Genomic DNA, 25391 nt, shown 5'->3' on the forward strand with positions numbered 1-25391 from the left:
TTTTCAGCTGATTTAGGATGAATCTGATGCGCTGAATCCAAAAATCACATTAGTTTTGCTCAATCAGGTCAAGTTTTTGAGCTATGGCCACATGTCTTTTTTTACGTTTTTGTTCACATGTACGCTTGTGTGGAGCATTTTAGAAGAAGTTGGTGGGGGTAAAATGCCATGTCAAATAATTGTTTTGATTGGAAATGATTATTTTAATGACAAGAAGTATTCAGGTCCGATAGTTCTGAGTGATTATGTCGAAATCACAGTTTGAAATCATAAAACCTCGAAATCTTCCATAAATTGGTCCACCACAGCTTAAAGTTGGGGGATCAAAACTAAGTTAATGGGGCAGCCGCCCCACAAAGTACCCTGATCTTCAATCAGCACGTCGTCCTGTAGCTCATTGTGATGAAATTCCAGTGCCTATCTTCGGAGAACTTCCTGACATTAGTGACGAAGATGCCTCCAGTGTTGAAGGACATGAAGAAGAAGTGGTTCTTGAAGATGATGCTCCACATCTATTTTCCCAAAAGCAGTTGAATGATCTAGTTCGCGACCTCAGCTTGTCAAAGGACTCTGCCGAACTTTTGGCATCCAGATTGAAGAAAAAAAAGTCCTCTCTGACAGTGCTCGTATCAGCTTCTTGCGCAACAGGCATCAAGAGTACCTCCGTTTTTTCTCGGAAGAGAAGGACTTGGTGTACTGTGCAGATATTGCGCAGCTTCTGCTCAAGCTTGGGGTGCCACAGTACGAACCCAAAGATTGGAGACTGTTCATTTACAGCAGCAAGCGATCACTGAAATGTGTTCTGCTACACAACGGCAACCAGTTTGCCTCTATACCCCTGGCTCACTCGAGTACACTGAAGGAGAACTATGAAGCGGTGAAGTGTAATGTTGAGCACGGTGCTGGAGAAAATTGGTTATGATCAGCATAAGTGGTTTATTTGTGTTGACCTGAAGATGGTGAACTTTTTGTTGGGACAAAGTCTGGCTTCACCAAGTACCCATGTTTTCTGTGCATGTGGGTTAGTAGGGACCGTGCTCAACATTACACGAAGAAGGACTGGCCTGTGCGGGAGGAATTGGTGCCTTGCAAAGAAAGGAACGTCATCAACAACCTCTGGTGGACAGAGACAGAATACTCTTCCCACCGCTGCACATCAAGCTCGGCTTAATCAAGCAGTTCACCAAGGCTCTGGACAAGGATGGTGACTGCTTCATTTATTTGTGCCAGGCTTTTCCAGGATTGACCATACAGAAGTTGAAAGCTGGCATCTTTGACGGTCCTCAGATCCGTCAGCTCATCAGAGATCCAGAGTTCGGAAACTCAATGAACGAAGTGGAACTGGAAGCATGGAAGGCATTTGTTCTGGTACTAAAGAACTTTCTTGGCAACAATAAGGCCAGAAACTACGCATAACTTGTCAACAACATGCTGACTGCTTTCAGAAACCTGGGCTGCAACATGAGCGTCAAAATGCACTACCTATTTTCACATATGGACCGGTTTCCTTAGAACCTGGGCTCAATGAGTGACGAGCAGGGGGAGAGATTCCATCAGGACATGAAAGAGATGGAGACCAGGTATCAGGGTCGCTGGGACGCAGTCATGATGGCTGACTACTGTTGGACTCTGAAGAGAGATCTCGGTGCTGCTGAGCATTCCAGGAGTTCCAAGAAGCAGAAGTTCAAGCCCCAAAGTTTGAAAAATGGTGAAGCAACATGCAATTTACGTGTACTTACCTTTATCAATACCCACCATTCAGTTTACAGAAAACCTGACCTGATGGAGAGAAACGGGTGCCATTTCCTGATTCAGCAGTGCAAAAATACCCTAAATCAGTTGTAGAAATCTAGACAACATTCAAAAAGTAGAAAATTGTTGCCCAGTGTAATTGATTCTGAAATTTTCCAAGGAAGCCTGTGGTCCCCCCCCCCCGCCACCCCTCACCACCTTGGTTATTGTTTTTTTAAAAGCAAGAACAAATAATCTCATTTTTCAAGGGCTAAAATATAATTATGAGCTTTGTCTACACGAATTCCCAGGGGGATGGCAGGCTTCCTCCTAATGTTGTAACAGAAAAGGCAAACATCATAATTAAAGGAGCCCACTTAATATATTGCCGGCAATTATGTTATTAGTGAGACGCAGAATTGAGGCATTAAAACAGCAGAAAGCAAGAAGACGCTCTATTCTGATGCATTTTTCATTACTGCAACCCTGCCTCACAGGGCTGTTGTGGGGATGAATGAGAGAGGAATTTCACAGTGCTCTGCATGCTAAACAGGCCATAAAACTGGAGAATAATCGGGCAGCAGTGATTAAAAATTAAGATAATATCACAGGAGCTAATAGGGGCATTATTGCACAGTGTTGTGTGAGCAAATTAAAAGCAAGCCGATTCTGAGTACGCATTAGGGAGAACATCCTGGTGGTGAGAGCTATTTAACAGTGGAATGGTCTCCCTCAGAAGCTGGTGGCCTCTCCTTCATTGGAGGAGCAGAGGCTGGATGGCCATCTGCCAGGGATTCCTTTGCTGTGACTCCTGCATTACAGGGGTTGTGCTAGATGACCCTAGGTCCCTTTCCAACTCTACAGTTCTGTTATTCAAGGCAGATGTATAGGAAGAGAGGGAAGGCAGCCTGATTCAAAATTCCTGGTTGGCTTCCAAAAAAGAACATCTCAAGGGGATGTGAGCAAGCTAGAAGTCCAGCTCTGGGTTGGCCACTCAGTGAGGAAGGGAGGTGTGAGGCCAGCCTGGCCACCCCACCCAAAGCCTCCACACTGGCTAGGCTGGACACACCACCTTGCTTTGCTTGCAGGTAACTGCTGCATCTCAAGGCCAGCAATATCAGCCTGGGCACAGGAGGATCCCAGATCTGCATGCAAGATGGGAGGCAACGCAAGCCAAACCCGCCCACCACCTCGTTGCCTCCAGGAAAGGCCCAGTGGAATGCCCCTATTTCCCTCTCCTTTTTACCCAAGTAAGAGTCCCGAACAGACACATGAAATCTTGCAGATGGGAGATTCAGGCTCCGTGAGTGATCCAAACCAGGCAGCCAATCATGATACTCAATTAAAGTGAGGAGGAAGAGAGGGGGATGGACCACCAGAAGCTGTGTTGGAAAGAAGCACAAGAAACATTCTCTAGCTCTCAAGTTCTCAATGTGGCTCCCAAAGGCACCACAGTGACCCTCCACTCTTTCCCTTGCCACCCACCAATTGCCCCTCCCAGTTTTAATATATGTAAAAAATAATAATACAGTGGTACCTCTGGTTAAGAGCTTAATTCGTTCTGGAGGTCCGTTCTTAACCTGAAACTGTTCTTAACCTGAGGTACCACTTCAGCTAATGGGTACCGCCGCAGCTAATGGGTACCACTTCAGCTAATGGGTACTGCTGCCGCTGCGCCGCCAGAGCACCATTTCTGTTCTCATCCTTAAGCAAAGTTCTTCACCTGAAGCACTATTTCTGAGTTAGCAGAGTCTGTAACCTGAAGCGTCTGTAACCTGAAGCATCTGTAACCCGAGGTACCACTGTAATGTGTGTTTCCTTTTGTATTTGCATTGGTTGGAGGGGGTGCATATTTTTTGAGGTGCAGGACTGCTGTTTTTCCACCTGAGCTTTCTTTCTTCTGAGGTATGTGTTTTGCTCGTTGGGAAGGAGAGGTCCTGAGTATCTCTCTCTCTCTTTTTCTTTTACAAAATGGGTATTTAGTGCTGCCCATGAAACTTTCTTAGGTTTCCAGTTCTGCCTCCAGATTCAAAATTCTGGGGGACCCCTGCTCTGAATTCATCCCCTCAAGAGAGGGACAAGTGAGTGGGGTGTGAGCCTACAGACCATCTCAGGGTCAGCTGAGGGAAGTGGGGGGGGGTCAGTTGCTGAAAGGAGGGGGCAAGGAGCCTGAGGCAGCCCTGGGGCCAAATGTAGCCCTCCCAGCTAATCTATCTGGACCTCTGGATTCTCCGCAAACCATGCCCCCTCACTGGCTCGGCTCTGCACCATCCTCTGGTGCTTTTGTCTCCCTGGGATGTGCCCTTGGCTTGCAGTGCTGTCTCTGGCTTGCCTCTGTGTGTGCTCACACTCATACGCAGGCGGGTGCAAAAATGTCAGGCCTCTGCATGGCTGAAATTAGCCCTGCTGTACAGTCACATTTAGGGATGGGGGGGTCTGACTCAGTTCACTTTTAGCGGCAAACATCCCAAACTCCCACTTTCCGCAATAATACGGGAACCAAAATGCAGGAATTCGCATTTATCTGAATTTTTCAAAAATGTACTCCAACCAAGCAATGTTTACAAAAACAAACTGGGAGGGGGAAGGTTGTTCATCAGAATAAATGTGTCATTGAAAAGAGCATGCAGGAAAATGAATTACATTTGAAGAAATTGCTTGACCTAAGGTACACATCATTAGGAGAAATCAACACTGAACTGCTGGTGAAATTTCATGAGAATTTTTTTTAATGCAATTTGATGAAGAATGTAGAGAACCAAACGTAAAATTGGATGTATAAGAAGCTGAGAGAATCCAAAGGGACAGGCCCACCCATCCCTTGCCACATCAGTTGCCTCACCCAGTTTTGCATCTGGCCCCCTCCAGTTTTGTATGTGGCCCCCAGAAGGCTGACCACTAGGGAATGCAACCCTTGGGCTGAAAAATTTCCTTGACACTGATGTTGGGAAATATACACATACCCAGCATTTATCTCCATATAGTCGGGGGGGGAGAAGATGGCCAGCTGGAAGGGAATCCATGGGGCAGAAGGGATTATGAGGGAAACTGCAGGTAGGCAGAAAGATCTGCTTTATTAACACATGTTCAGCCCCAGGAAATACAATTAAAATGTGATAACTGAGAGAATGTTTGCTCTTCCAGTCCTGTTAGACAGGACTTGTGGATTTTGAGGGCTGTCACTGGGAAGCGGAGTTCATAGCTTATTAGAACTGGATAGAAAAACTTTGAAAGGGACTGGCCTGTCATCAGCAGCGTGACTTCACAGAAATGTTGTCTTTTCCGTTATTAATTTCATATAGCCCAGGCAGCATTCAGAACGTTGTCTTAAGTTTCATTCTATCTGTCCATTTGCCCTCTTTTCCTGACGCTGACTTTTTAATTTAATTTAATGTTACACCTGTCTTTCAGGCTGGATGGTGTTTCCACCCCGAGCCTTTCAGCTGCATTTTAAACAGAGCGGGTTTGATCCAGCCAGATTTAAGCACTTCCATTTCAGCATTGACTTTAGCAGGAGAGCGCTGCAACAGGAGACCCTGTGATGTTGCTTTGAAGGGAGTTGGACTAGATTAGCCTTTGGGTCCCTTGCAACGCTACAATTCTATGATTCTATGACGTTGCCTCAAGCTGGGGGCTTTTGCCTTTGATAAATTAGCACACGTACACAGACTAATAATAACAAAAACAATAAGGCAGCATTTGAACCCGGTCCTGTTGACTACTATCTTGGCAGGAAATTTATGGCAGAATTTTAACACTTACAAGCAGCCCAGGCGTCAAGAGCTAAGTTTAGATGAGGGCTATTAAGTGCTATTGAGTGGGACCCGGAGGACACTATAAAGGGGAGGGGAGGCATTAAATTCAGGCACTGAAATGCAGAGGTCAAGGCCATCTGCACATGCACACACACACACACACACTTCCAGCATCTGCTCCAGTTGTGCCTTCTGCAAGCAGAGAGGGCTTTCCGCTGCTGCAGTTTTCTGGCTCAACGCTCGGGAGTCACCTCCATAAACATTTGTTTTAGGTCAGCTTCAGAGTGTAAACACTCCTGTTCACACTGCTCAGGGGCTGAAATTATTTAGATGTTGACACTGAAACAGGCTAAGCTACTGATCTGTTTGAAAAATGCTTGCACCACGCAGAGCCTGCAGGGCCCGGTAATCTCTGTGCAAAGTTTATACAAGCACCAGCTGTTGAGGGGAGTAAATTGAGAGGATAAACACACAATGTCAAAAGCCTTGGCTCCGTGGGGTGGGGCGGGGGGGCACGTGAGCTCCCTCCTGGGACCCAGAGGTGCTCTTCAGTGCTGAAGCATACCTGCCAAGCTGACTGGCTGAGGATCGTCATCCCAGATGTACGACTCAACACTGACCGCAAACAAACTTTGCACATGCTCAGAGGCAACTCAACCGTGTTTCCACCAGCTTCATTTCCACCAGCATCCCTACTTTCTCCTTCAGGGTTCAGCTGCAATAGTGGCTGGTCATTCCCTCCGCTCAAGGAACCCAGAAATTGTTGTTTTGTGGAGAAGGGGGACTGGGAGCTCTGTAGTGGAGGGTTATTGGTGCCTTCCTCAAACCACAATTCCCAGATCCTTTAGGGGGAAGCCATAAGACTTACATAGATGTAAATGTGTTGTGCGCATGTGCTTTGCCCATTTCTCATACATATGTGCCGCTGCTGTCCTCCTTGCGGGATTCTGCTTTGGGGTTGTGTTTTGAAAGAAACCTGCGCTTCTGTTTTAAAAAAAGCAAGCAAACAAACAAACTTTGTGCAATTACACCCAAAATTCTCAGCATGCACAAAGAATGTTGCTGTTACATGCAAAAAGCAGGGGCAGGGTTCTGCATCAGCCAAAGTGGTGCAAGATCAGAAACAAGCATGAGTGATGGAATCTATGGCGAATGGAACCTGCTGATCTGCCCAACTATCTCTTGATGTTGCAGTCAGCTCCTGGTGAGCATGCTTGTGTCTTGTGAACTGGACCCAAGTGATCTGATTATGGGGCTAGAAAGGACCAAAAGGTGATCTAGTCCAAGCGCACCCTGTCTGCCCAGCAGCCCCTATCTAGGAACCATTTCATGGCATCAATCCACAGGGTGACACAGAGCAAACAGCAGCCCTGCAGTTTTATCATATGGGTCAAGGAACCTCCTGGAGCCAGGAAGACAAACAAGGGATATTCATTCATTAACCATGGAAAGTGCCCTTTTCAGATACTGAAGGGTTGCTAATTGATTGCTTGATTGATGAATCGGTTAAAAAAGTAAATGATCAACTGAAAATCTTCTAATGGGTTGACTGTTCTAATCATTGCTAAAGATGGTCAAGTCATTGTAATCAGCAGAGGCAAATGAGCCCATGTAGCAGAGTAGAGGGGATTTAATTTGGATTGCAAAAGAAAAGCTGCCACACACTGTTCAAAGAAAAGGCCATCTTTAGTGTTTTCTTCTTTTATTCCTTAGTCCGGTACACAACAGAACAACAGCGAGTGCCTCAAAAATAAGCAAGGGAGCCTGGGCCCCTAATTCATATCCACACTGATTGTAAGAACATAGGAACGTAAGGTCCTGCTGGATCAGGCAAATGGCCCATCTAGTCCAGCCTCCTGTTCTCACAGTGGCCAACCAGATGCCTCTTCTGGGATACCCACAAGCAGGATCTGAGCACAAGAACCTGTGTTTCCTGCAACTGGTGTTCAAAAACATTGCTGCCTCCAACTGTGGAGGCAGAGCAGAGCCATCATGGCTAGGAGCCATCCAAGTAGGTGGCCATCAGTGCCTCATATGGGAGCGAGTTTAGGTCCTTCAAGAAGCTCAGAGCAATAAAGGCTGGTCTATTGGGGCAAAAGTATACCCTACCCACCAGCATCAGTCTGTCTCAGTGAATTCACACCTACATGCTTTCTTACCTGCAACCAGTCCAGAGGTGATACCACCTATCAGCTTCCTCTTCCTTACTTTCAGTGTTGGTTTTGCAAACTTAGTGGGGAAGAAGGGGCTGAGGAGGATGGGGACAAGCTGTCAACTGTCATGGTGATGGTTGTGCGGCTTTCTGCACCAAAACCACACATTTGTCAGGTTGCTGTGCACCATGGACTGAATCCTTTGCACAAACAGTGCCTCCTAATACATTGGCATCCATTTCTTGTATATCTACAAGTTGTGATGCCTATGGGCTTTTCTTGCCATCAGCAGACTTGCTTGCCTTGACCAATGTGCCAGCCTATTTTCCACGGGACTTGGAATCTGTAGATTTGCCTTTTGCCAAACTGAAACTTGGAAGCAACCTCAACACATGTGTCAAAGTTGTTCAGTTCACTAGATGTGTTCCTCACTTCCCACATCCAAAGGAGTCCTGAAGCGATCTGCAAAAATAAAATTAAAAAACGGAAATCAGATCATAACTAAATGCTTGTTAAAAGGATGTGAGTGGTGCATTTTGTGTTGATGGAAGATTTTTTAAGCCTGCACATCTTTCTCATTCTGATCTGAGCACATTGCAGAACGTCAGCTGAATCTGTCCTCCCTTGTAGCTTCATACAATCTGCACACACAAATTCTTCAGCTCTGGACTGCATCTGGCCACCATCTGGTGTGTGAGATGCTCCAAACGGAGACAAGAGATGGAGCATTTCACAACAGATCTTCCAAGCAGCCTTTTTAGAAATCCCTGCAAGTATCCAGTGTTGGTCTGAAAGCCCAGCAGCCCACCCCTCCCTCCACTGCAGCGTGCCACCTTATGCCCATCAATGTGTTCCCCTGAATATTCAGCATGTCTGCTTCCCTCCACAGCCTAGTGCTGAGACAAGGACAGAATAGAGAGATGTCTGAGGAACTGGAATCCTCAGAATCCCAGTGGAAGCTGACTTAGGGTGCAATCTCCCATACAGATGCATGGATTGAGACAGACTCATCCTCCAGATCTTGCAGACCTCTCCAGACTTTTGCTCAAAAGAGGCGCATGTTTTGCAAAATGCAAATGTTAAGACAAAATAAGTTTTGACTTGCATACATTGAGATAAAATACATAACATACATGTTAGAATTCCTGCCCCATGGTTGCAGTCATGGGATTTTTGTCTATCACATGGAGTATGTTTTGACTCCACAGAGTGGGAAGTAATGGAGACAGGACATTTGTGTTACTGTGTTCCGTGAAGTGGGACTATTGTCCTTTGTTCTTTTTCTCTTTGCTGTCTGATGCTAAAGGGAGAGGGAGCCATGTTGCAGTGCTCCGTGTGTGTTTATATGTAAATAAAGTAGATTAGCCAAAATGCTGAGTTCTGAGGTCTGTTACGTGAGCTGTGAAAACACTGCGGATCCCTAAGTGTGCCGATGTCTGTTGGCATCGGTCGCTGTGATGTTCGGGCAGAAGAAAGCTTTTGAAGCTCCCGAACAAATGACCAGGAGGGAGGGAACATGCCAGTCGGGCATGTGTCTCTGCCAGGGTCCTACTCAAGAGTAGGGTGAGCTCCTGACACTTAAATGTAAGCAGAGGAAAGGCAAGTGTGGATGAGCCCTTGAATGACTTTCAAAGTGGCTTAGACAAGCTCATTGAGGAGAGGGCTGTCAATGGCTACTAGCCTTGATGCCATGCTCTGCTCCTGAATACCAATTGCTGGAAACCAGAGGAGAAGAGAGTGCTTTTGTGCCCAGGTTCTGCTTGTTGGTTGACTATTGGGCATGCTTAGTGGGACTGACAGGGGCTGGAGTCCCACAAGTAAAAGGTAAAGGTAAAGGACTCCTGGACAGTTAAGTCCAGTCAAAGGCGACAATGGGGTTGCGGTGCTCATCTCGCTTTCAGGCTGAGGGAGACGGCATTTGTCCACAGACAGCTTTCCAGGTCATGCAGCCACCATGACTGAACTGCTTCTGTTGCAATGGAACACCATGACGGAAACCAGAGCACATGGAAACGCTGTTTACCTTCCCGCCACAGTGGTACCTATTTAACTACTTGCACTGGCATGCTTTCGAACTGCTTGGTTGGCAGGAGCTGGGACAGAGCAAGGGGAGCTCACCCTATCATGCAGATTCGAACTGCCAACCTTTTGATCGGCAAGCCCAAGAGGCTCAGTGGTTTAGACCATAGTGCCACCCGTGTCTCACAACATCCAGAGGGCCACCACAGAGGGCCACCACATTGGCTGCATGTGGCATAAACAACTCCCACAGAGGCTCAAAAGCTTTTCTGACAGCTCTCCTCCTCTGGATGACCCTCTCCCCAGAGAGGTTCCTTCTCTTGGTCTTGCCTTTGCCTCATGGCTGCTTCCTGTAGTCCTTTGGCATCTTAATATGTAGATTTTATTGTGATCAGAAACCCTGATAATGCAGGGAGGCTTCTAACTTTTCTCAGATAAACATGCTGAGAAGCTCCCCTCAGACATCTCATTGCAGGAAGGTTGGGGCAGAGGGGGCACCCAGTCTACACTGAGATGGGGGGCAAGGGGGCAGTTTAAGCCTGAAGAGGACTATATGGGCTTCGGTAATTCACCTTCATATCATTTTCAGCAGTAGAAAGATGGATTTTCTGGTAATAGCAGCATTACACACAGAAACACATCTGGTTGTCCCCTTGCCAGCTGCAAGAAAGGAATTGGTGGGTCTGGGGAAAAACTGTTGTAAGCACAATTAGCCTTCTAATTAACAAAAATTCATAATGAGCACTCGCAAGTCAAATGGGTGTTTTGTACATGAGATAGATGGGACACATCCGCCATTCAAAAATGAATATTTATTTCGTATGAAATTTTAATTTTTCAGCATAATGAAAGGCTAATTCATTATGAATTAGAGATGAAAACATTTCAGGACTTTGGTGACAGTAAATGAGGCCAAGACAAGCGCCTTGCCAATTAGCCATGGAAGACAGATTGGCTGAGCCTACTCATCCATTTCCGAAACAGAATCTAAGGCAAACACGTTTGCAACATGCATTCACTAACACTAACCGGGTTTGAAGCCAAGAATGTATTACTAATCACTTCCCCATAGAAATGCTATTTGCTATGCAATCTCTCGTGTGCTCACCCTGGAAAACACGTAGTGGTTATTCCGTTTTACAGACATGGAAGTAAAACTGGGAGAAAATGATTTGTCCAAGACCACACAATGTGCACAGGAGACCTAACAGAACCTTACTGGTCTTGTGTCCCAAGCAGAAGTAATGTAATGCAAAACAACTGTTGTTAAGACATTTCATTCTGAAGCTTCTAGACAGAGCCAAACAGGGGTTGATGACAGGTGGGTGTTCTGCCCCCTAACATAAATCTTGACTACCTGACCCCCTAACATAAATCCTCGCTAGGCAGTCAAGATTTATGGGGACTTGCTTTATTTTGACCCCAAGTGCTCAGAAAAATCTGTCAAAATCTTTCTACAATTTCCACTTTTAGTTAAGTATTTTTGTTTATTTACTTGATTTAGGAGGGGCAGCGGCCCCACCCCCCACCCCTCATGGTCACACCCCCATTGAATGGGCACTTGTTGCCTTTCCAGCACTGGCTTTTTAATCCATGTTCACACAATACTATCCAAAATGCATATTTAGTGTGTACTTGGTTATAAAATGCTACTGTTTGACGTCGTTTCTCAGACCAGCTTCACACTGATTCATGTCCTTAAGCCGTTCCTGATTCATCTCTATATGTGAAAACCTTTGCAGAGGGTAAATATTGTTAGAATTCTAGCCCGTCTCAGAGGTATGTGCCTATCTGTTCAGGCACCGGCTGAATTCCTTAGACCTCCCTCCGGCGACTCCCGGCAGGATAAAACATACGCGAGGTCCGTTCCGGCGATTTTCCTCAGGCTGTGAGGAAAACACACCAACTGCTCCTCTCTCCCCTTTGGTGTCCCCAGGGAGGGGAAAGAAGCAGACAGAAATCTATTTACATCTTTTATTCCTGTCTTTTACTTCAGTACAGAGAAAACATGTCTGCACTCATCAGCAGTTAGAATAAACTCCACCCATGTACTTCCAGCACAGGTCATATGACAAACCCACTGAGCTAACATCCGGTGCTCAGTACAGAATGGACTGCCCCTTTGTTCCCATGGCAACAGTCACAAACTTCCTGTTTGGCTTTCCAGCCACAAGCAGCAGACTTGGCTGCTATAGCCTTTGCTTGCTGCCGCATTGCTGCTTTAGAATAACATACTCCCCCTAAAGTATCAATGCGTGCTGCGAGCAAAGCGTCATCCAGAGAAGAAAACAAACAATTGTTATACTTATAACATTCCCCTGTTGTTTCAGTTCCACCCTTGGAACTACCCGCCACTGGTTTTACCAATGTACCTCTCTGGTTGTGTGACTTCCAAGGAATGAGTGCATCTGCATTACCTTGGTTAGCAACTCTCTGTTGTGCCTTTGTCTCTGACTCAGACACAGCTTCAATTTGACCTTGGTCGTTTACAACAGCAACACATAAGTTAGCAAACTCTTGTGAATACCTCTTGGGTGGTACACCCTTCGTTGCTCTCTCAGACCTACGTAAGAGGTGCTGCTCTTCTTTGCTTTCTGGTTCAGCCTTTGAACTCTCTGGAGAACCAGTACTAAGCTTAATCAGTGGTTCATCCTCCTCTTCTGAGGGTCTAGTCATTGTGTGAGATTTCCTCTCAATGACTGTGACAACTGAGCTGTCTGAGCTATCGCTGTCATCATCAGTACCACTGAACTCAATAAGATCAAACTCATCATCATCATCAGAATCATCTTCACCTGTGGGAAATGTGTGAACAATCACTCTCTCCTGTTCAGGAGCACTCTCTAGAAATTTTGTGAGAATCACCTGACCAGATTCAGACAAAATTACTCTGTAGAGACCCTTTTCATAACCCACAAAAATGCCTCTGGCATTCTTTACTCCACCTGGAGCTTCTGTTCTCACATGAGACCCAAAAACCTTGAAATGGGCAACAGAAGGTTTTCTGTGGAACAGTTTCTCAAAAGGAGAACATCCCAACTCTTTTGAAAACTTTCTCAACCACGTGTAACAGAATGACATTAGCGACTCAGCCCAGTACTCATGTGGCAAATGTGAACTTAGCAATTGCGCTTCCATTCCCTTTTGCAATTCTTTGTTCACCCTACTACAGACACATTTGTTCCAAGCTTGTTCGGAACTAGCAGTTTTGTGTCTTATCCCTTTCTTCTTCAGGAACCTCTGGAACTCCTGTAAAAGAAAAATTGGCTTCTCATCTGTGCAAAGACAATCTATGTCAGCATCATGCATGTTTATAACCTTGTCACAAAACTCTTTAAACCTTTCTAAGGCGTCTTTTGGTCTCTCCAAAAGATAAATCCAGACAAAACCTGTAAAAGAATCAACACATATTAGGTAATACTTTGCATTGCCTCTAGACGGTGCTAGAGGACCAATCACATCAGCATACACCCGCTGAAATGCCTTGTCGACCCTCGAGGTCACCTGCTTGGTGTTCTTCTTGGTTACACCTGCAAAAGAAATCATGTTATAATCACAAGAATTACATTCCATGTAATCACTTTGATCAAAAGTCAACAAATACAGTCCATCTTTCTCTTTGGCAGAAAGATACAGCTCTCCATCTTTGTAGATCTCGCAGTTCTGATCATCATAGGACAGTTTTAGTCCCTTCTTGGCAATCTGCGAAACGCTGAGCAGATTATACTTCAACTCTGGAACCAAGTAAACATTGCTTATAGTCAAGTTCAGACTTTTAAGATACACAGTCCCAATTCCGGTCGCTTCCAGCTCTTGACCGTTGGCTAGTTGCACCGCGAAGCTTTGCTTCTCAAACGTAGAAAATAGTCCTCTGTGTCCTGTCATGTGAACCGTCGCGTCCGTGTCTAGGACAAAGAAGTTTCCCACCTCTGGTGTGGCTTTTAGCGACATCAAAGCTTTTGCAGTCTTTGCCTTTGGCTTGGTGTGACTTTTGTCTGACGCCTCAGACTTTGTGGAGCTCGCCTTGCCTCCTCTGTTCCGACGTGGCTTCTTGCAGTACCGCTGAAGATGCCCAGTCTGGTCACAATTGTCGCATCGGACAACGTTTAAAGCTACAGCGTCTCCTCCAGTAGCAACAGCAGTGGGGGCGTTAGAACTCCGTTCTTTGTTCCCCTGTCCTTGACTTCCAGGGCGGCAAGTCTGTCATGTTCACAAAGAACCACGGCAAAGACCCTCTCCGACGTGAGATCCGCTGCTGGGAGAGACCCCAGCTGACTGGCAACTGTTTTGTAAGTCCGATTCAGGCTGTTGATCACCATGAAGCAAAACACTTCCTCATCCAGACGGAAGTTGCGTTCCACCATCTGTTGACGCAGAAATTTCATTTCCGTCAGGTGCGCTTGAACATCTCCATCAGGCGCAAGCCTCAGGTTGGTCAGCTTCTCAAAATACAGCAACGCTGAAGAACCTGCATCTCTCTGATGTGTCCGTCTCAGCGTGTCCCAAACATGTTTCGCATGGTCTAAATCTTGTATGTGTATCAGCTGCGAATCTGACACGCACAGAATTATAGCAGTTCTGGCCTTCACATCCTGTGACTCCCAAGCACGTGTTGGTGCTGCTGGGATGGGATTTTCAATCACCCCAAACAGTCTCTGATTCTGCAGCAGGGCCTTCATCTTAATAGACCAAGATGCATAATTGTCACTGGTCAAAAGGGGCGGAGAAGGCAAAGCTCCCTTCTTTGCATCCATCTTGAGTCCTTGCATTGACTCACAAACACAAGCCTCTAAAATCCAATAGCTGGCTTGTTTACACTCTGTGCCACCTGGCAGCTCTGAACGCTAGCTGCATTGGAATGTTTCTTCCAAGAGTTCCTTTGGAAGGGCCTAGTCATAACAAAACCTTGTTTTTGCCTCTCCGAGGCAAAAGCCTGACTTATCCAGCCCTCTCGTGAAACTGGCCTTCGTTGCTAAGCAACAGCATTCCTTTTCCTTGAACAGGAAACCACAGGAATGTTTGGAATGCGGAGCTATTGTCTCTCGGAGCTGTTTTTCCCAAACGTGTCTCCCTCGAAGCAGAGAATAACTCAATCTGCATTCACACTTCTAAGCCCGAAAATCTCATACCTGGGCTCCGTTGCTTGGCTTTCAGATTCTTCTGGTCAGCTTCTGGCTGCAGAGAATCAGCCTTCTCACCTCAGGCTTCCATGGAGGCCACTTCTTGATGCAGAGGTCGATGAAAACAGCAACCGGCGTCTGCTACCAGCTGTTAGAATTCTAGCCCGTCTCAGAGGTATGTGCCTATCTGTTCAGGCACCGGCTGAATTCCTTAGACCTCCCTCCGGCGACTCCCGGCAGGATAAAACATACGCGAGGTCCGTTCCGGCGATTTTCCTCAGGCTGTGAGGAAAACACACCAACTGCTCCTCTCTCCCCTTTGGTGCCCCCAGGGAGGGGAAAGAAGCAGACAGAAATCTATTTACATCTTTTATTCCTGTCTTTTACTTCAGTACAGAGAAAACATGTCTGCACTCATCAGCAGTTAGAATAAACTCCACCCATGTACTTCCAGCACAGGTCATATGACAAACCCACTGAGCTAACATCCGGTGCTCAGTACAGAATGGACTGCCCCTTTGTTCCCATGGCAACAGTCACAAACTTCCTGTTTGGCTTTCCAGCCACAAGCAGCAGACTTGGCTGCTATAGCCTTTGCTTGCTGCCGCATTGCTGCTTTAGAATAACAAATATGTCCCCGTCCCATCAATGCCACCAAGTGCAGCCATCCCCAAACTCGGCCCTCCAGATGTTTGGGGACTGCAATTCCCATCATCCTTGACCACTGGTCCTGTTAGCTAGGGGTGATGGGAGTTGTAGTCCCAAAACATCAAGAGGGGCGAGTTTGGGGATGCCTGACCTAGTGTGTTTGCAGACAGAAAGGTATGAAGCCATGCTGATGTGAACAGCTGGACATGGGGGAAGAGCTGTGAACCCCTCACCCGGGGGGTAGCACTTCACTGAACTCTAAGGCAGTAATGTAAACACACCCACAGTTGGACTCCAACTCTCATCATCCCTGATCATCAGCCATGCTAGTTGGCCTGGGGCTGATGGGAGGAGGAGGAGAAGAAGAAGAAGAAGAAGAAGAAGAAGAAGAAGAAGAAGAAGAAGAAGAAGAAGAAGAAGAAGAAGAAGAGTAGTAGTAGTAGTAGTAGTAGTAGTTTGGATTTGATATCCTGCTTTATCACTCCCCGAAGGAGTCTCAAAGCGGCTAACATTCTCCTTTCCCTTCCCCCCCCCCACAACAAACACTCTGTGAGGTGAGTGGGGCTGAGAGACTTTAGAAAAGTGTGACTGGCCCAAGGTCAACCAGCAGCTGCATGTGGAGGAGCGGGGACGCGAACCGAGTTCACCAGATTACGAGTCCACTGCTCTTAACCACTACACCACACTGGCTCCCGCCAGCCCAACAACATCCCAAGGGCACCATGATGACAAAACTAGCCCCTTGGAGCTGTGCTTTCCATATCAGTTCCATGTGATTCCTGGCTTGTTGTTCTCTGTTGTTCTCTGTTTGGTGGTGTAAGGAATCCAAAGGCCTTGTCCAAAAGCAGCAACATGGAGAGCTTTTCAGTTGCTCCCCAAGGAGCTGGCCCTCCCTTCAGTTCCTTCATCATCTTATTTGTATGCCACCTTTCCATATAAAGAATCATTCTCAAAGTGACTTGCAACAAAGAAAGCAGGAATGCATTTCAAAATCAAACTTCCCCCCAGCCCCGGTTTTAATAAACACATGTCTTTTATTTTATTTTCCTTTCTTTTCATAGGTCACTTTGAGTTGCCCAAGGCAAAAGAAAAGGATTAATAAATTTAACAATAATTTAGCAATAATAATAATTGTAAGAACACTTGCCTAACAATATAGTGCAACATAACAGCATACCGAAAAAGCCCCAATATTTCTTTACAGTACTATAAATATAGCAAGATTACATTAACATTACACCTACCAGCAATAGCAGAAATAACAAGGGAGCTTGACAGCACATCTTTTCCAAAGGGCAATTCATGTAAAATGCAGGCATCAGAAAGAGCGCGGAGTGAATATGTATTTTAAGACACCAAGCAAAAAGGTATTTGAACCACCTGAAACAAACAACCAAGGCTGTTAGTCCAATCACACAATGTGCACATTTCCAGTGATGGGGGCTTTGATGCTGGGAGTGCATCAGCAGAGAATATAACCTGTTTTCTGCAGGAGAGCAAATGGAAACAATGTAGTGGAAAACACCAGTAGGTTGTAATACCTAAATCAAGAAGAAGGAAACATTTCTTAATCAACTGCAGCCATGTGGATTGGAAATGGAAATGGAAAAAGATAAAATCCCACCTGCCTTAATGTTAAGCTCTCAGTAATTCAGGTACGGAAAAAGGATCTACCACATTCTTCTATTGCTCCCACATCTGAAAAACCCACAGGCTCATTCTGCAGGTTTTCTTTGCAGTCCTTGCATAAACCCTCTTTTCAGAGCAAGCCGTTTACAAACATGCCCAGAATTCTAATCCAGCACAGATTTAAAATTTTACAAATTTTCAAAGATGTTCAGGTTCTGAGATTCAGTTGTCAGGAGTCCAGACTGCTCACCACTTGGCCATTGCTTTCCATCCTGCTTTCAAGCCTTTTGTGGTTTCTTAGACTTTGATGCCACACACTTCTTCACGGTATATATGCAAAATGTTCTATTAAGGCTAGAAACTGGGCTTGGCTTTTGTTTGTTCTTTTAAGTTTTAAAACTCTGTTTTATTGTTAACATGAGATGAGGTGCAGAATGTAGTACTAAGTGCTACGCTTAACTCCCTGAGAAATTGAGTTTTCTTTTCTAAGTTATTATCTCTAGAGGTTAGGACTTGCTTTTCTCAACGACTAGCAAAACTAGTTGAAAGTATGGTTAAATAGTCAAATTGCAAAATAAACTGCAAGATGATAAATTCGTCAGCAATCTGTATAATTTGCAAAGGTCACAGAGGCACCATTTCTTAATGCAGAATGTGGAATGCCCAAGTGAAGGTTGTTTATTATTTCTCTTGCGCACGGCCTGGTGTTCAGTGCAGCTCCTCCACCCATCTTTGCTCTTGGAATCCACCAAACTGCCATGGATTTGCCGGTTTGTTTCTTCTCATATATTCTTTTTTCAACAATCACTGCGGCTGCCTTGGCAACCAGAGACCGAAACTGACAAAACACCGATCAGTCTATTTCCATCGTCCCAGCTGCAATAAATCTAAACTGTGACATAAATTAAATTAAACTTTCAAAATACTTTTAGTTTTATTGGTGGGAAAGGGATTTTAAAGTCTCCCCCGCCTCCCCAGTTCTAGTAGCAAACACACACACTCACTTTAAAAGATCAAAATAAATGTGCTATTTGACAATGGCACATCAGCTGCTGGCTGATTTATGAGAAAGTCACAAACAGCCCCTTCTCTTTCCCCACATTTAATTTGAATTTAGTACGTTTAATAACTTGCTGCTCTCTTGCTAGCCACAGGCTGCCAGTATTAGCATTGTGGACAATGGAGCCCCAAAGGCCCTGCAGGGGACACTTGCTGGCTTCTGGGGAGATATAAATAATCTGAAAATCTTACCAGTTAGTCTTCACATGTAGAGCATCTCAGTGTGATGGCCTGGGACTCGGAACCAGAGGAGACTCAGTCTGCACTGGATCCTTTGCCTCAGGCATCATCTGAACCAAGTCTGGGGCCTGATCCTGAAGAGTCCCAGTCTGCACAGGTCCCCCTGCAACAAACACCAGCTGGGCCGAGTCAGGGGCCTGAGCCTGCCCTGGCTCCAGATGCGGGGATTACCTCGTTGCCATCAGCTGGGCCATCACTTCCAGCTGCTCCACTACGGATTTGGTCAGGGGAGGCTGAGGTGGCCTCTGGGTCTGGTAACCCACCGACGTCTCCCAAGCTGGAGAGACTAAGGTTTGAGAGGAGAGACCCGAGTACTCACAGGAGGAGTGCTCACCTTCGGGTGAAACAGGGAGGTGAGTCGCTGGGGGAACAGGACCGGCCACTACCCCAACAAAGATAAAACGCTGTCGGACCCCTCCCCAGGTTGCGGGAGCAACATTGCTGTATGTTAGATCCTGCCTGAGATCCTGTACCTTTCCTTGCCTGGTTTCCTGCCTCGTGTCCTGCCTTGGCACTGTCGGACTGACTCCTAGCGGAACCTTTGGATTCTGGACCGGTCCTGGGCTGCATTTCATGGGTTACCCCAGGGCCCAGCACACTCAGAGCTGCTCCCTCCCATTCTTCAGTGCCATCATAAACATCCATATGAGTTCCAGGATGTTTGTTTGATCAACCCCTCATAATGAGTGAGATACAATGGGGCCACCAAGTGTGGCCATGCCAGGCACCAGAGCTGGGCTGTGGATGGGCTGCTCCCCAGCCTTGGCTGAAGGTTGGCCAAGGCAAGAAGAGGCAGCCACCACTCTTCCAGCATTTACACCAAGCCTGGTCAATGCAAAGACTTCATATAGTCTCCCCTGGTTTGATTATGACCATGCCTCCTCCTTCCAAAACCAAAGAGAGCTCTGACCCATACCAATGGATTCAAGTGACAAGAAACAGCATTCTGAGTAAACATTGGGAATAACTTCATGATGATATGAGCTGTTTGGCAGTGGGATGGACTACCTCAGAAGGCCTTGGGTGCTTGCAAGGGGTTTGGTGAGGTAACCCTTGGGATCCCCTTCCAACTGTACAGTTGTATGATTCTATTATTCACTAGAGGTTTTTAAACCAAGGATGGATGGCCATCAGCTTTGGAGCGAGGCAGAAACCAAACTATGGTGTCACAGGCAAGAGAGGTTATGAGCTGAAGTGTCAAACCAAGGGGAAGGCAAGGGGGTAGCTGTGTCCCAAAGGGCAGCGGAAGGATGAGTTTAAAGTTCAGGCAGAATTCTGTGAGATGAAACCCATGGTCAGAGAGGAAGTTTCTAGGCCTGCTGAGTGACCTACAGAGGAAGCAATATTTGGCTGATGGAAGAAAAGGGGAGGAGAAGCTGTGAGTTCTGTGTTGCAGGGCGTTGCATCAGATGACCCTTAAGGTCCCTTCCAACTTTACAGTTCTATGATTCTATGATTTAGTGGAGGCGTTTAAGCAGGGATTCTTTAGCTGCGATTCTTGCAGTGCAGGTGGTTCTGCAGAGTAGAGCACAGCCATCATGGCTAATGGCCTTCTCCTCCATGAATTTGTCTGATCCTCTTCAAAAGCCATCCAGGTTGGTGGCCATCACTGCCTCCTGTGGGCAGAAGTTCCATACTTTATGCACTACACGAGGAAGGACTTTCTTTTCTCTGTCCTGCATCTTCCAACATTCATCTTCACTGGACCCTCGTGAGTTCTAGTGCTATGAGAGAGGAAGAAGAACTTTTCTCTTGCACTTCTTCCACAGCCCCTGGTTTGGCCTGAAAGTCTTGCTCTCACCCATCCTAGATATTCCTGGGGGCCCTGCAGCTGGACACAGCTGAGCCTTCATTGAAAGGTGGCCCAAGTTTATGCTGCTGAGAGTTGTCCCTGCTGAGCAGACTGGCAGGAAATCAATCCCAAGATATAGAAGCATCCTCTCTTTCATCCTTTTTTATGATTGTTTTAAGGTGAATTATTAAAGGTCATGGAGGGCCAAGTGCACAATGTAATAAAGTTGGAAATCGCTGCCTCTATCAACAGCTGAGAAAGTAATACCCTGTTTATTCTCTGCTACCATAGCAAGATTCTGGTCATCTCGTTTTGAGAAATAGACCTTGTGGCATGTAGAAGGAGATTAGGGATTGTTGCAGCTTGATCAGTGGCAATGATCTAACTGTATGACTTGACCCTCTAAAAATACCTAAGAAATCATAGAATTGTAGCGTTGGAAAGGACTTCACCTAGTCCAACCCTCTGCAATGTAGGAATAACAGCTAAAGAATCCCTGACAGGTGGACATCCGACCTTTGTTTATAAACCTCCAATGAAGGAGAGTCCACCATCTTTCAAGGGAGTCTGTTTCAAATGGTGGGATTCTACACCCTCAAGACTTTCTGGGAAATTCCCGGAATGCAGAACCTTCCTTCTATGAATATTTGTAGCTGGGTTGTCCTGAGGCTTGGACATATAGCGCCCCCTCTCTGGATGCAAAATGAGGTGGAAAAAGAAGAATGCAGTGGTACTGATTGAGGTATTGGAGATCCCTCTTCAGAATTCTCCCTTTTTTACAAACCCCCACAAGCAGAAAATGAGCACAGGAGGAAGCCAGACAAGGAGATAACATTTATCCTTTATCTGCTAGTTTCTTTTTTTCATTTGAACTTGCCTGGATTTTCTGCATAGGAATGCATTCAGAATAATTGGGTGTTATTATTAACTGGGAGCAAAACCTCCCAGCTTCAGTCCCAAACATCTCCACATAGAGCTGGGAACAAGTCCTGTGTGCAGCCGTGAAAAGCAGCTGCAAGTCACTGTTAATCATATTGAGACAGGTGAGCCAAGAGTGTGACTGATAGGGCCCCACCACACGCACTTATTCCAGGGCCCCTAGATTGGTTAATTGGCCCTTACCTGATCCTGGCTTAACTGCAGAACACCTAGCGTGGATCTCGGCCCAAATCATTTGGGGTTAATGTTTAAATAGTGTTCCTTTAACCCTAATTGAATATGGAAGTGAGTGGGCGGGAGAAGAAGCTGTGTCTCTCCTGTAAGCTGGCACAGGCTGGGGCATTTCAGAACCTGAGTCGAAATGCCCTCTGCTGCCCCTGCAATTGGGGTGCAAACTCCATAAGGAATCTTCACTGCTGGGCAGGGAGGAGATCCTTTCTGAATGCCATCCTCCTGCCTGCCTGTGGGGCTTTGTATCAGCTCTTCTCTTTAAGAGAAGCTGGTGCAAAGCCCTGCCACACCACCCAATGGGAGGGCAAAGCTGGTGGCAAAGCTGGCTGGCAAAACAGGAGTGATGACCCTTGGGAGATGCCACCTAAGGCAGCCGCTTCATCCAACCTTGTGGGTGGGCTGGCTCTGCCTGCCAGTCCACTGCAGAGAGCAGGATTCAACCTTCCACTTAGCAACTGTTTGTTACAGGGACTACCAGTGTAATCCTATGCTAAACATGTCTACCCAGAAGTAAGCCCCATTGCATTTCTCCCAGGAATGTGGATGTAGACTGCAGTCTAAATTATGTTGAATATAAAGATGTTGTCGATCCACATGTCAAGACAATCTTGAATGGTTTCACCCTGTATAAGTCGTTAATATTGTTCCTGTTTGTTTCTTAAGTGTTTTGATTACTCCTATCTTATAAAACCATATTTTTTATGGCAGCCTTGCCATTTTTTTTCTGATAAAATAAAAAAATTGCTGTTCCGATGTCTTGCAGAGCAGAGAAGTGAGCTCTCTCCAAGAGAAAGTTTGGGAAACTTTGCAAATATTGCAAGATCTTTGGGGCTAGAGAAAAGGCTGTGAATGTGGAGTTATGAAAGTTTCAAAACCCCACCAGTGCCCCTTTCGATAACTTCCTCTGTTAATTCATTTATTGGAGTCGCCCAAAGATAAATCAATATGGAGAGACCAGTAAGTTCTGTTCATCATCATTGCCTTTTTTCAGGCAACGGAAACGCCGCACTTCTGTTCTGCTCAACTCAATTATCCCTCGGCTCCATTTTTAGAGAAAAGAGTCGTGATTACTTTTTCTCTCCCCTCCCCTGCTGGCTTCTGCCTGGCTAAGTTAATAACATTACAACTTGGCTTGGATGCACCAGAGGATTTTGCAATTACTCAGTGGGGAATTCAGATAGTTATGGGAAATGCCACCCCCACCCCTTCCCCATTCCCTCCATGCACCTGGAGCGCAGGATAATCTTGGGATTCAGGAACACCCTGGACTCTTTGCTCTGTTTTCTCACAACACAATAAGACTCAGTAAAACAGCACAATAATCTTAGGGATCCCCGCCTCCAGTGTTTGCAAGCTCGGAGAATCAGCTTGGCAGGGCAAGCACAGCTCCTGGATTATTAAAAGCTGGGTTTTGAGCAGCAGGGACTGAAACGGTGTTAAATAATGATGTACTACATTAGGTTAATCTAATTTGTTCCCCCGCTAATAGGGCATGTACATGGTAATAAGCAATATCACGCATGGAGCCATGAGGCTGTCAGTGATATAGGGCTGCTGAAACTTGCTTGCCCAGCCCCAGAAATATGTGTGGAACAACAAGGAAAGTGGCCTAGACCCAACAAACAAAATGTTCATCGTGTCAATGGCGGGCAGCATTTGGGTGTGTGCAGAAGTGTCTCAAAAGTCCAGAGGTCTGTCCTTGGCATAATACTCCCCCTCCCTGAACTGACACTGGGGCAATTTTGAGAGGCAGCTCAAGAGGCAATTCAGAGGCTGCCCAGGAGGAGGACTGGCAGCTCCCCTCCCCTTATTGATAGGAGGAAAAATGGGCTGAACTTGCCAACAGGAAGTTTTCAATAAATGTCAGTAGGGCCCCTTTGCAAATGGAAAAGGGTCTTGGCCGTAAGGAGGGCAATGGCTCGATAATATACCTGTAGTGGTATGTTAAGTGCTGTATGGAACCTCGGTTTTAATGGAGATGCACTCCATTGTCTCTCGAGACAGACAGGTGCCAACAATCTGGACCTCTTGCATAGGTGGGAGAAGTCAAAATAGCACTGTCAAGCTCACTGCAGAAAAGCAATGCCTAAGCTGAATCAAAGAGCATTAGTGTGGAATCAACCAGAGAGGTGGTGGAGGAAAAATTTTTGCTTGGAAACCTGCACTGCAAAATTTGGAGCAGTGATCATTTTTATAGAGTAGCCGAATTTTGCTTTGTATATTGTTGCAGGAGGTGTAAATAATAATAATAATAGCATTTTTATTTATGCCCCGTCCATCTGGCTGGGTTTCCCCAACCACTCTGGGTAGGTGGCTTACAGCATATCTAAAAACATAATAAAAACACAAAGCATTAAAAATCTCCCGATAGAGGGCTACCTTCAAATGTCTTCTAAAAATTGGGTAATTCTTTATCTCCTTGACATCTGAATGGAGGGCATTCCATAGAGAGGGTGCCGCTACCGAGATGGCCTTCTGCCTGGTTCCTCGTAACTTTGCTTCTTGCAGTGAAGGAACCAGCAGAAGACCCTCAGAGGAGGACCTCAGTGTCTGGGCTGAGCGATGGGGGTGGAGAAACTCCTTCAGGTATACTGGGCCAAGGCTGTTTATGGATTTAAAGGTCAGCACCAACATTCTGAATTGTGCTTGGAAACTTAGTGGGAGCCAGTGAAGATCTTTTTAGGACTTAGGTGAGTTTGGAAATGTAAACCAAACCAAAATTCTCCTCCCACCTTACACATGGGGGCTATTTGAGGCAGATAAATCTAAAGCCTCTTTGGGCCTATACAGTAGAACTCATTTGGATGAATCTGTGAGTTGTAGCTCTTGAAAGGATAGAGATGCAGCCTCCCATTTCCCTGTGACGCTTCTGCCTGGCTTCCCTGATTCACTGTATCTGACAGACTCTCAGGTATTTTTACTTGCCACACAAGTTCTTTGCCTTCAGAGTGCTCGCCAAATGAGAAGTATGCAAGGAGGGTATGATTATAGTGCAGCTCATTAGGCAAGCTTAGTTTACCACATTACAAATTTGGGGCTGGAGAAAGGTCAGCGCTGATCCAGTGGAGCAGGAAGGTCTTGCGCACAGAGTCCGCTTGGGAGATCTCTTAACACCACCTCCAATCAAAGGAAGCAGAAGGATGCCTATGTAGAGCTTGCCATTCAGACAGGAAAACCTGGTTTCGGGTAATGGGTGCCAAAATGTGTGTAGATTTTGCTCACAGTTTCAAGGCTGCAGGACTATCTGAAGTTATGGCTTCTGCTGCATGCCCTTTTTTCTTTTTCCGTAGTGCAGTTGCAGATTCTACCTTTTGTAGAGGGAACGGGATTGAGGACCCCCTACTGCTCTGCTCTGTGCAGGACTGGGGAACTCTTCTTCCACTGCAATGAATCTTTTTCAGTCCCTGCAGACTATGTTCCCTTCTAGGCCACATGCCAGGAGCCACGTGCCGGTGGTGGATGAGGCAAGAAGTGAAGAGTGAGTGGACATGTGAGTCTTACCTTTCTACATAGAATCACAGTTGTAGAGTTGTAGAGTTGGAAGGGACCACGAGGGTCATCTAGCCCAACCCCCTGCAGTGCTGGGATCTTCTGCCCAATGTGGAGCTCAAATCCATGACCGTGAGAGTAAGAATCTCACGCGTGACTGAGCTATCTCAGCAACATTCCCACTGTGCAAAAAGGTGTCCTATATATACAGAGAGAAACCTCTATCCAAATGAGTAAGAAGCATAATCGCAGTTGCAGCCACTCATGAAGGAATGATCGCCGGGTGTGGAGCACACTTTCACCCACAGACAAGCCACAGCTGTCTGAACATCATGCCCTCTATCTAACCTTTGCTCTCTTAGTAGCGCCCTGTCTGTGACCTTTGTCTCCTTCATTATACATAGTTCAAGGGGGAAATGACACGGTGGAAACAGGTGCCAAAATAACTTTGTACCACCCCATGATCACATGATTGGAAGATGTGTAAAGGGCACAGTCCAAAATGTATCTGACTGGTTTTGCATATTGTGCTAATAAAAAGAGCTTTCGCAGAGCTAGCTGGCAGCTTGCTTATGCACAGCTCACC

At 46.1% G+C, this 25391-nt stretch overlaps 1 long non-coding RNA gene across 1 annotated transcript in view; it reads right to left on the reverse strand.

Annotated features, from left to right (window-relative positions):
• Window positions 1-6531: 6531 nt before the first annotated feature.
• LOC309375708 overlaps window positions 6532-25391 on the reverse strand; it is a 31005-nt gene continuing 12145 nt past the window's right edge. Inside the window, exons 2-4 of the long non-coding RNA XR_014171010.1 lie at window positions 16671-16806; window positions 10231-10318; window positions 6532-8101 (exon numbers count right to left, since the gene is read on the reverse strand). This is a non-coding gene — a long non-coding RNA (uncharacterized lncRNA). The remainder of the gene's footprint in view (window positions 8102-10230; window positions 10319-16670; window positions 16807-25391) is intronic.

The sequence above is a fragment of the Podarcis melisellensis genome (assembly GCF_964234715.1).
Source record: "Podarcis melisellensis genome assembly, chromosome: 8".
Taxonomy (NCBI): domain Eukaryota; kingdom Metazoa; phylum Chordata; class Lepidosauria; order Squamata; family Lacertidae; genus Podarcis; species Podarcis melisellensis.